The following is an 11,532-nucleotide window of genomic DNA, read 5'->3' as shown; positions in this document are numbered from 1 at the left end:
CAAGTGATTCTCTTGCCTCAGCCTCCCCAGTAGCTGCAATTACAGGCACGTGCCACCACTCGCAATTAATATTTGTATTTTTAGTAGAAACGGGGTTTCACCATGTTGGCCAGGATAGTCTCCATTTCCTGACCTCGTGGTCCGCCCTCCTCGGCCTCCCAAAGTGTTAGGAGTACAGGCGTGAGCCACCGCGCCCGGCCAATAGGTAGAAATTTTAGGGGTGCGGAGTGTGGTAGAAACTTCGGGGTAGGCCAAGGCCGAACCTCATTGCTTAATTAACTTGATTTTTCCCTTCTGGGTGCATCCTCAATTTGCTGCCAGGTCCCGGTTTCCGCCGATGTGATTCCGGTGTTAAACTCTTCCCGGACCCGCAGGACAGCTGTTTCTGTGAACTCGGGCTCGCTGGTTCACCTGCACGTTGTGGTCTTCTCCCGACGGGCTCCGAGCCAGCAGAACAAGTTAAAGAGAGCCTGAGGGGCGGAAGTCCTGCTAGGGCTCTTTAGTCACCACTGATCTACAGTTCTTCCCCCCGCCCCCCCGTCCCCCATTAGCTAATGACGAAACTCGAAATAGCAGCGAGTCCTGAATTTCTTCCAGATATCAAAGAGGGTAAAGGATGGAAAAGTGGTTATGTGGGAGGGGAATTAGCTCAAATGGTAGAGCGCTCGCTTAGCATGCGAGAGGTAGCGGGATCGATGCCCGCATTCTCCAGTTTTATGTAGTTTCCTCTCCCGCTTTACCCTTTGGCCCATACTTGTTATCTTTCCATGAATACCTCAATGACACAAAAGTGGCTAACACGCTACCATATCATGATGGGGGTGGTCTCTCCTTCAAGAACTCTGAGCTCGGCTTTCCCTCACACCCAAGGAGACCCACCCACTCTGTGGCTCCCTCCTCCTCAGACTGTTCTTTCGTAGACCGGGCGGTTCTTCTTCTTCTTTTTTTTAAATACGGGGTTTCACCATGTTGGTCAGGCTGGTCTTGAACTCCCGAGCTCAGGTGATCCGCCCTCCTCCTTGGCATCCAAAGTGCTTGAATTACAGGCGTGAGCCACCACACCCGGCCCAAATTTTTTTTTTTTTTTTTTTTTTTTGAGACCGAGTTTCGCTCTTGTTACCCAGGCTGGAGTGCAATGGCGCGATCTCGGCTCACCGCAACCTCCGCCTCCTGGGTTCAGGCAATTCTCCTGCCTCAGCCTCCTGAGTAGCTGAGATTACAGGCACACGCCACCATGCCCAGCTAATTTTCGTATTTTTAGTAGAGACGGGGGTTTCACCATGTTGACCAGGATGGTCTCGATCTCTTGACCTCGTGATCCACTTGCCTCGGCCTCCCAAAGTGCTGGAATTACAGGCTTGAGCCACCGCGCCCGGCTTTTTTTTTTTTTTTTTTTTTTTTTTTTTTTTTTTTTTTAAGATGCGGTTTCACCATGTTGGCCAGGCTGGTTTTGAACTCCTGACCTCAGGTGATCCGCCCACCTCAGCCTCCCAAAGTGCTGGTATTACAGGCGTGAGCCACCGCGCCTGGCCTTGTATTATAAATTTTTAAAAGATTTTTAAAATTACATATTTATTCTTAGAATTCTTAACAAGATGGTGGATGGGTCGGGCATGGTGGTTCACGCCTGTAATCTCAGCACTTGGGAGGCCGAGGCAAGCGGTTCACAAGGCCATGTTGGCCAACATGGTGAAACCCGGTCTTTACTAAAAATACAAAAATTAGCTGGGCGTGGTGGTGTGCGCTTTTAGTCCTAGCTACTCGGGAGGTTGAGGCAGGAGAAGCGCTTGAACCCGGGAGGCAGAGGTTGCAGTGAGCCGAGATTGTGCCACTGCATTTCAGCCTGGGCAACAGGTGAGACACTGTCTCAAAAAAATAAAATAAATTAAAATAAAAATAAGATGGTGGAGAGCGAAAGCATGTGTAGGTATGTCTGAGGGTTTTTTTGTTTTGTTTTAACATTCACCCTTACTCTTCTGATGTCATCTTGCTGTATCTTGCCGGAGGGTGAGGGTGGAGGGTCTGCTGCTGTTACCGGTGCTGGCATATGGGAGGAGAATTTGTGGCAGAGAATCTATCTAGACTGAAATCCACTGTGCTTTGGCAAGAAGCTTAGTCCAGGACTACTTAATAAGTGTTGGATTCAAGGCCCAAACATTACCTTTGAAAAGACCATTTTCTGGCCGGGTGCAGTGGCTCCTGCCTATAATCCCAGCACTTAATCCCAGGACATATGGAGGCTGAAGCGGGCGAATCACGAGGTCAAGAGATCGAGACCATCCGGGCCAAAATGGAGAAACCACATCTCTAATAAAAATACAAAAATTAGCCAGGCGTGGTGGCGGACGCCTGTTAATCCCAGCTACTCGGGAGGCTGAGGCAGGAGAATCGCTTGAACCCGGGAGGCGAAGGCTGCAGTGAGCAGAGATAGAGCCACTGCACTCCAGCCTGGTGACAGGGCGAGATTTCGTCTCAAAAAAGAAAAAAAAAAGTTTTTGCCCTCAATCAGCTTTCAAAAAGCAAGTTTAGATTCCATGTGCAGCTCTTAACGAAGTGGCTTCCAATGCGTTTCGGGCAGGGCTCTTGAACCACTACCCTAATTCAATAAGCCTGGGCTTCTGTGGGTTTTTTGTTTGTTTTAATTTAGTTTTCCAGGTTATTCTGATCCATATCCAAGTTTGAGAATCATTTTCTTTCATAGGTATCTGGGATCACATTTTTGAGACACAAAAGGGTACCATAGGATTAATATATTTTAATGAGATTGACACAAAATTAGCAAATATGTACTACTGTTATGCCAGATCTCTACTTAGTGAGCTAATTCCCTGCCTAAGTAGGAAATTTTGTCCATTTTTCCCCTTACGTATTATTTTCTCCTAAAATGATTATTTTCTACCTGTTTTTCAAAACTTGCAGTACGTGAAAATCACCTGGTGAGCTTTGTAAACTACAATACCTGAATCTTCCAATCATAGATGCTTTGCAAAATCTCTGCATGTGATTCTGATATCAAGCACATATTCTCAGCTAGGGTGGTAACCCACCACCGTGACAATTAAAAGAATAGACCCCCTGAATTTCATCCCGGCTTCAGACGTTGTAGGGAGCTACTGGTGGTTTAATATGTAACTGAGTCTCAACGATTCAGAACTCTGAACACCAGGGGACGCGCGAGCCCCACCAATTACCGGTTGCTCCGCCTAATTCCCACCAGCCCCCCGTTTCACCAAGGCTGTGGATCCAGCGTTGAGGGGTGGAGATGCCTCTCTGGATCCCTAGCCCAGCGGACCAGTGTCGAATTCACTTCATCAGTGGCCAGGGCTTCTAAGAGGCTTGGATTATGTGAATTATAGGGATGAAGTCTTGATCAAGGGTTAAAAACTGTTACGGAGAATAATAAAAAATTAGAGATTCACTGCATAGCCAGAATACTTTTAAATAGATTCTCATCGAGGAAAAGTGTAAATGGAATATGCCTTTCTGTGAGTGAATTTTAAAATTGACGCACGTAAAAATAAAAAAGTTGCGAATTCCTTCGAGCCGGATTCGAACCAGCGACCTAAGGATCCCCGAGGAAGTTCCACTACAGTCCTCCGCTCTACCAACTGAGCTATCGAAGGATTCACACAACGTTCCCTACCCGCTGGGGAAGCCATCTCTGCGCGAGGTTGGGCAATCGCGGCTGTTTGCCGTCTTAACTACCTGCGTTTATATTCCTTTGGCATCCAGTACCCCTTCGGAACTGACTGACGTTCAGAGGCTCTTTTCTCTGAACCAGGGAGAAAATGAGAGCACCTCCCTCACTAGTTCACAAAAAGAAACATAAAATGTTAGGAGGACATAAGGAACTGATAAGAATTTAGCAACGATCATTTTTTCTTGTAATGAATGAATTACATAACCAATTTCAACCCCCACCTAAAATTAGAATTTGAAGCACACTTTAACACTGTAATTTTAACGAGATTTTATTGAAGTAATTGACAGGAGGAGGAGAAGGAATAGCAGGTTAAATAATAAAACTTCAAACGGATACCATTTTTTTTTTTTTTTTGACAGAGTCTCGCACTGTCGCCCAGCCCGGAGTGCATGGAGTGCAGTGGTGCGATACCCACTCACTGCAACCTCCGCGTCCCAGGTCCAAGTGATTCTCCCGCGTCAGTCTCTGAGCAGCTGGGATTACAAGTGCAAGCCACCAAGCCTGGCTTATTTTTGTATTTTTAGTAGAGATGTGATTTTGTCATGTTGACAAGGCTGGTCTCTTGGCCACAAGTGATCCTCCCGCCTTTGCCTCCCAAAGTCCTAAGATGACAGGCGTGAGCCAGCAACACCTGGCCATCATATTAATTCTTATCTCAGCAAAAACCTATCCATGGAAGAGCAAAAATGATACTTTTTTTATAATATTTTTTTTAATAGATGAGGTTTCACCATGTTGGCCCGGCTGAACTTGAACTCCTGACCTCAGGTGATCCACCCACCTCAGCCTCCCAAAGTGCTAGGATTACAGGCGTGAGCCACCCTTCCTGACCAAAAAAAGGATACATTTTAAAATGATCAACTGTAACACAAGGTAATGTCATTTCAAACATTACTTTTGCAAAGTTTAAGATTCTTGTCTAGTTTTCTATAACTCTAAAGCTCAGAATAGCTATTATCCTCCCTTGTTAATGAAGAAATAGACTTGTGGTGGCATCTGGCATCAGAAATCTGTTTCATTCTGGCCGGGTGTAGTGACTCACCCCTGTAATCCCAGCACTTTAGGAGGCAGAGATGGGCAGATCACTTAATGTCAGGAGTTCAAGACCAGCCTACCCAACATGGTGAAACCCCTGTCTCTGCTAAAACTACAAAAATTAGCTAGGTGTGGTGATAGGCATCTGTAATCTCAGCTACTTGGGAGGCCGAGGCAGGAGAATCGCTTGAACTTGGGAGGAGGATGTTGCAGTGAGCCAAGATGGCACTACCGCACTGCGGCTGGGTCAACAGAGCAAGACTCTGTCCAAAAAAAAAAAAAAAAAAAAAAAAAAAAAGAAGAAGAAGAAGAAAGAAAGAAAAGAAAAGAAAAAAAGAAATCTGTTTCATTCTTCATGTTCCATTAAAGACCATTACCTTGTCATATAATGAGATACCACGCACAGGGCAAATGATCCCCCTTGTGCAAGTAGGCCATTGAACCCAGGGTTCACTCCTCTCTTCAGTCCTTTATGGCACACAGACTTTTTTTCTTTTCTGAACAAGAATTGAAAGTACATTTAACTTGGCTGTTAATCTCCTCAAGTCCATGAAACATTTATTTGAGTGGGGCCAGTCTGGATAAATTAAATGTAATATTTTATCTCCTCTCCAACCTCAGTTGACTAAGTTATCTAACATGAAGAATGCCATAAAATGGTCAGAATACGCCTTATCTATACCAACAGACATCAGTATTTCCAGAAGTTTTTCAGAGTAAACTTTTTTTTTCCTTGAGTTTTTTTCAATTGATTCATAACTTCTCCTTCCCCCATGACTTTTGATTAAAGGTGTTCCATGATAGAAGTGTTAAGATTTTTTAAAAGGAAAAACCAACAGAGCTAGGAAAGTAGGACAACTGAAGGTGAAGTTCGTCAAATGTTGCTAGACATTAGATAACTGTCAGGAAAACATCTAAGATTTCAAAGTACCTGACACACTTAGGCATCCATCACTTATGTAGCCCTCACTGAGGTCAGGACTTTCCGCCTTGTGTTCAGTTACCCCTCAAGCATATAGCATAGGGCTTTGCTTGACTGTGGCAGGGTTTTAATAAATGATAAGTTATTAATGCTTAATAAAGAAATTTTGGGTCTGGCGTGGTGGCTCACATCTGTAATCCCAGAACTTTGAGATGCCGAGGCAGGCGGATCACCTGAGGTCAGGAGTTCAAGACCAGCCTGGCCAACATGGTAAAACCTTGTCACTACTAAAAAATACAAAATTTAGCTGGGCATGGTGTTGCATGCCCATAATGCCAGCTGCTCGGGAGGCTGAGGCAGGAGAATGACTTGAACCTGTGCGGCACCGTTGGATCACATCACTGCCCTCCAGCCTGGGTGACAGAACAAGACTCCATCTCAAAAAAAAAAAAAAATTATGGCCAGGCACAGTGGCTCACACCTGTAACCCTAGCACTTTGAGAGGCCGAGGTGGGTGGATTACCTGAGGTCAGGAGTTCGAGACCAGCCTGGCCATCATGATGAAACCCCATCTTAATTAATTAATTAATTAATTAAGCCTGGGGAATATGACAAAACCCCCTCTCTACAAAGAATGCAAAAATTAGCTGGGAGTGGTAGCATGTGCCTACAGTTCCAGCTACTCAAGAGGCTGAGATTGGAAGAGGATCACTTGAGCCTGGTATTAATGGTGGAGGGTATCCAGGTTCTTGGTGTCTTGAACAAAGAATGGACAAAACGCACAAACAGAGCAACAAAGGAAAGAAGGGATTTACCGCAAATGAAAGTACACTCCACAGTGTGGGAGTGGCCTGAGCAGAGGGCTCAAAGGTCCTGTTACAGAGTTTTTGTGAGTTTAAATACCATCTGCTTGGGGTACGCCCTTTGTAAATGAAGAGGATGAAGTAAAGTTACAAAGTCGGCCGGGCGCGGTGGCTCAAGCCTGTAATCCCAGCACTTTGGGAGGCCGAGGCGGGTGGATCACAAGGTCAAGAGATCGAGACCATCCTGGTCAACATGGTGAAACCCCGTCTCTACTAAAAATACAAAAAAATAGCTGGGCATGGTGGTGCGTGCCTGTAATCCCAGCTACTCAGGAGGCTGAGGCAGGAGAATTGCCTGAACCCAGGAGGCGGAGGTTGCGGTGAGCCGAGATCGCGCCATTGCACTCCAGCCTGGGTAACAAGAGCGAAACTCCGTCTCAAAAAAAAAAAAAAAAAAAAAAAAAGTTACAAAGTCATTTACAACGCGTGTGCCCTATGGAGAGGATATTTCCTGCTATAACTGAAGTGTGAATTGTCCTTATGTTTCCTGCCTCCAGACCCTATTTTCCTGCTTCACTGGGAAGTCAAGGCTGCAGTGAGCTGAGATCATGCCACTATACTCCAGCCTGGGCAACAGAGGGAGACCCTGTTTTTTAAGTAAATAAACAGGAAGAAAGCGGAGTGAGATAGCCTGTTTTCTGATTATCCCCAATCGTCACAGCTATAATCTTTCATACCGACCTCCAAAATAATATAGTGAAATTTCCCTGGTAAGGTTTATTATAACATGGAGGGAGAGGAGGCAGAGGAAGAGAAAGAGGGGGGAGGAGGAGGAGGAGGAGGAGAAGAAGAGGAAGAAGATTTGAGTAACTGAGGCTACAGGTACATGCCACTGCACCCAGCTAATTTTCACATTTTTCGTAGAGATAAGGTTTCATCCGGTTGGCCAGGTTGGTCTTGAACTCCTGATCTCAAATATTCCACCTGCCTCAAACTCCCAAAATGCTGGGATGACAGGCCTGAACCACCGCACCCAGCTGGAAACACTTTTTTAATTTTTATTTTTTTCTGAGGCGGTTTTGCCCTTGTTGCCCAGGCCAGAGTGCAATGGCAGGATCTCCGCTCAGTGTAACCTCCGCCTCCCGGGTTCAAGAGATTCTCCTGCCTCAGTCTCCCAGGTAGCTGGGATTACAAGGCTGTGTCACTGGGCCCAGCTAATTTTTGCATTTTTAGTAGAGACAGGGTTTCTCTATGGTGGTCAGGCTGGTCTCCAACTCCCGACCTCAGGTGATCGGCCCACCTCGGCCTCTCAAAGTGCTGGGATTCCAGGCGTGAGCCACCTCACCCAGCGCAGAAACTCTTTCTGTTTACTATTGTTATTATTATTTTATTTAAAAATTTATTTTTTCCATTACTCTGGCTAAAGAAGAAATTTTTTCCGCCTCCTGGGTTCAGGCAATTCTCCTGCCTCAGCCTCCTGAGTAGCTGGGATTACAGGCATGTGCCACCATGTCCAGCTAATTTTTTGTATTTTTAGTAGAGACGGGGTTTCACCATGTTGACCAGGATGGTCTCGATTTCTTGACCTCGTAATCCACCTGCCTCGGCCTTCCAAAGTGCTGGGATTACAGGCTTGAGCCACCGCGCCCGGCAGAAACTCTTTGATAATACTTTTTGACTGTCTTTGCTCAAACGTGGCGTCCATCAGCTCTACCCTAGCCAATACTGCACCACACACTGCGGCATTCCTAGCACCACCAATTACATCGTAACATCCTATGGAGACTTTTTTTTTTTTCTTCTTACCTTTTTCATTTTATTTTCTTTTTCTTTTTTTTGAGAGACAAGATTTCACCATATTGATCAGGCTGGTCCTGAACTCCAAATCTCAGGTGCTCTACCCACCTTGGCCTCCCAAAATGCTGGGATTACAGGCCCGAGCCACCACGCCCTGCCCTCGTCTTACCGTTTTATTTGTTACTTCTATATTTATTACCTATTGTTAGCCTCCTTTCATAGAATGTGAGGGTCAGAGATCTTGGTTTTGTTCACCGATGGATTTCCAACACCTATAGCAATGCCTAACACCTAGTGGTTCTCAATAAACGTGTGGAATGAGTGTAAAGAAAAGCATGTCTCATTTATGCATGAAACATTTATGAATCAGAAGCTCATCATTCTGGAGTCTCCCTGAACTGGGAGGAGAGAATGTCAGGAAAATATACGACATCAAGTTTCTCAACCCCAAAAGCTAATACCTTACACCTATTATAGAAACATGGTGCTTTCCATAAGGCGTTGATTTCCTAGACTGAATAATCAGCCAACTTGCTATATGTATCATAAAATACAAAAGGACCTTATAAAGCAATGGTTTCTAAGTTACTGGAGATTCAGATGCTGTGAGTCTGAGTCAGGGCCCAGGAATCTAAAACTTCAGAAGCGCCTCAGGTGTTTCAGCTGATGAGTCAGTCTTGGATGCCTGAGCCAGAGACCTGAAGACAAGAGAACTATGTTAGTGAAGTGAGAGGAAGGTAAGTGGCTAATTGGCCATTTGAAATCAACAAAGAGGTGTATGGTATGCTTTCTTATTCGTGGTCATGGGTCCTTCTTCCTGCCTCCTAACCCTTTTTTGCTCGGATTTGTGCTTCAGAATCAGTCCAGGAATTTATTAAATATACAAGAGCTCATGTCCTACCACCAACCTACATAACCTATGTTTAAGCGTTTCTGGTTTTACAAAACCTCTAGGCCAGAGGAGTGTATTCACACCAGGGAGCGCTGAGACTAAGTTTAGCTAGAATTTCAGAGAGGGCTGGAATAAGTCAGTCAACTCAGTAAGCCTAAACTGATAAGGATGACTATATGATTCCATTCTTCAAGAGTGATGAGCTTTAAGTATGCCTTATTTTTTTTTTTTTTTTTTCAGCAGTGAGAAATCTGACAGCAATAGGGAAATCGAAAACACTAAAACAGAACGCCCAACGTGGGGCTCGAACCCACGACCCTGAGATTAAGAGTCTCATGCTCTACCGACTGAGCTAGCCGGGCTCCTCTGTAACTAGGTCTTCCCTAATGTAATAAGAAAAGACATAACTTCTTTTATATGCTCAAGATTCTGGATTTTATGTTTATCTCGGTTTTATAGGTAAGATGAAATGAAACTCACAGGACATAAACATACCTGAATCAATAACATGCACTCCACCAACTTTCTCTACATCTTTCCTCCTTTGCCCATTCTCACCAATTTGTGTTGATTGACAACATAATGTTTCCAGGACCTAAGAGTTAGTGCCACCGGATGCTGACAGTGACTCCTACACTGGCACTCCCAAAACTCCAGACCCGGTTACCAACTGGCTCCAAGCATAGTCCTAAGGAGACTCGGTCCTCGAGCCCAAACGCTATCCTGGGTGCTCTTCTGTGGCCCAATGAGGTGTTCCTCTCCTGTTCTCATAACCCACTGATTCTTGCCCCTCCTGCCACTACTTGTGGATGTGGCCCTCAAGAAAATGTCTGCTGTGTTCTCCCTCCTTTACAGGACCCATATGTTTGCTCGTTTGTTGTTCTCCATAATCAAGGCACACATAGAAAAGGGGGGAGTGTTGCAATTATACTTTAATATAAAGTATGTGACAACCGCTATTATAGGATGCAGTGATTTTTTTTTTCTTCTTTTTTTTTTTTTTTTGAGATGGAGTTTCGCTCTTGTTACCCAGGCTGGAGTGCAATATATGTTGTGTTTACCACCAACCGCAAAAGTAGATTCAGCCCAATAGATCAAAACAAAACAAAACAAAACAAAAAACCCTACCTGATGAGTATACCAACCGTACGCTCCAGGAGGATAGATAAAATGCTCCTTCTCAGAAGAAAACAGAACGCTGATCTGTGAGATGGTAGTAGTACTCGACGCTGTTAGCAAGGAGGAAAGCCGAAATAACTAACTCAAAGGTTCCTAACACCTTGACTCTATAGTTCAGCACTTGATTTTCCCGTTTAAATCCATCCTCTGATGTAATAAGTTAATAATAAATGGCATTGAATTAAGATGTGACCATTTTATTTCTAACGTATTTCATATGAACGCAATCATGGAGTCGGAACTTCTAGAAGATTCAGAAACGTTTGCTTTTGCGAGTCTCTGTAGAGCGGATGGAAAACCGAAGAGAAGCCAAAAAAAAAAAAAAAGTCCTTAATTAGAGATCTAAAATCGTTTGTCGGGTTCGAACGCATATCGATACCACAACTGTCGGGCATATTTAACTGGAAAGTTCTAACTTACGAAACTAAGGTGGGGTGAAAGGAGCCAGATTCAGAACTAAGGAAGAAAACCTGGGCTCGTCCGGGATTTGAACCCGGGACCTCTCGCACCCTAAGCGAGAATCATACCCCTAGACCAACGAGCCACCTGAGAAAACGCTATTTTAGATATATTAAATATTTACAAAATTTCTTTTTTGTAAATGTACGCGTAGTTCTATGCAATTGTCATGGATAATACCTTTAAATCCATTTTGTTTAAGAAATTATCAGGTCAGCGAGGCTCTCAATTTCCCCTCAGTCCAGTCCTAAGGACTGCTTTCTCAAAGGGCTCTTGCCCCATCCTTTCTAAGAGAAAGAGCTGTGGCGTTTTTTTAAAACGCAGAAATCTGGGTTCCTTCTCAAATCTGAATCGATGTCTCCGGAGCCGAGGCCCAGTGAGTTTCGTTTTTGACAAGTTTTCGACCTCAACCACAGGCGTAGTGTGGGGCTAACAAAGCCCACGTGGAGCTCGTGGCTTGAGATCAGCATTTTCCACAGAAAACAGTAACACAGGTGAAAATTCACTCGACAGGATATACAGCTGTGAGGTCGTAAATAAACAGCGGATATTCGTTGTACAAGGAACAGGGGGGATATTTAACATCAAGAAGCGGAACGGGCAGAGTTGCCAACCTGGACCACCGGGTTGCTGATGTGGGAAAGGTAGACGTTGAAAAGGGGCTTAGTTTTTTCTTGGGAAATCAAAGTAACGAGAAAATGTTTCTCTCGGAATGGAATTCCTGTCATGCTGCTTTTCTGCT

The 11,532-nt window shown here is 44.6% G+C and overlaps 4 non-coding genes across 4 annotated transcripts; 1 reads left to right on the top strand and 3 right to left on the bottom strand.

The window, feature by feature from the left end:
• The first annotated feature begins 638 nt into the window (after nucleotides 1-638).
• Nucleotides 639-711, top strand: TRNAA-AGC (transfer RNA alanine (anticodon AGC)). Its single transcript has one exon. It is a non-coding gene; the product is annotated as a tRNA-Ala (tRNA).
• Nucleotides 712-3,534: 2,823 nt separating this feature from the next.
• Nucleotides 3,535-3,623, bottom strand: TRNAY-GUA (transfer RNA tyrosine (anticodon GUA)). The gene is given in 2 exon segments: nucleotides 3,535-3,570; nucleotides 3,587-3,623. It is a non-coding gene; the product is annotated as a tRNA-Tyr (tRNA).
• A 5,818-nt stretch (nucleotides 3,624-9,441) lies between these two features.
• Nucleotides 9,442-9,514, bottom strand: TRNAK-CUU (transfer RNA lysine (anticodon CUU)). The gene has a single exon. It is a non-coding gene; the product is annotated as a tRNA-Lys (tRNA).
• Nucleotides 9,515-10,803: 1,289 nt separating this feature from the next.
• TRNAP-AGG (transfer RNA proline (anticodon AGG)) lies at nucleotides 10,804-10,875 on the bottom strand. The gene has a single exon. It is a non-coding gene; the product is annotated as a tRNA-Pro (tRNA).
• Between the last annotated feature and the right edge of the window lie 657 nt (nucleotides 10,876-11,532).

Source organism: Saimiri boliviensis, chromosome 4, assembly GCF_048565385.1.
Source record: "Saimiri boliviensis isolate mSaiBol1 chromosome 4, mSaiBol1.pri, whole genome shotgun sequence".
NCBI classification, from domain to species: domain Eukaryota; kingdom Metazoa; phylum Chordata; class Mammalia; order Primates; family Cebidae; genus Saimiri; species Saimiri boliviensis.
Note: the sequence above shows the minus strand (reverse complement) of the source record. Positions and strands in the feature narration are given on the sequence as shown.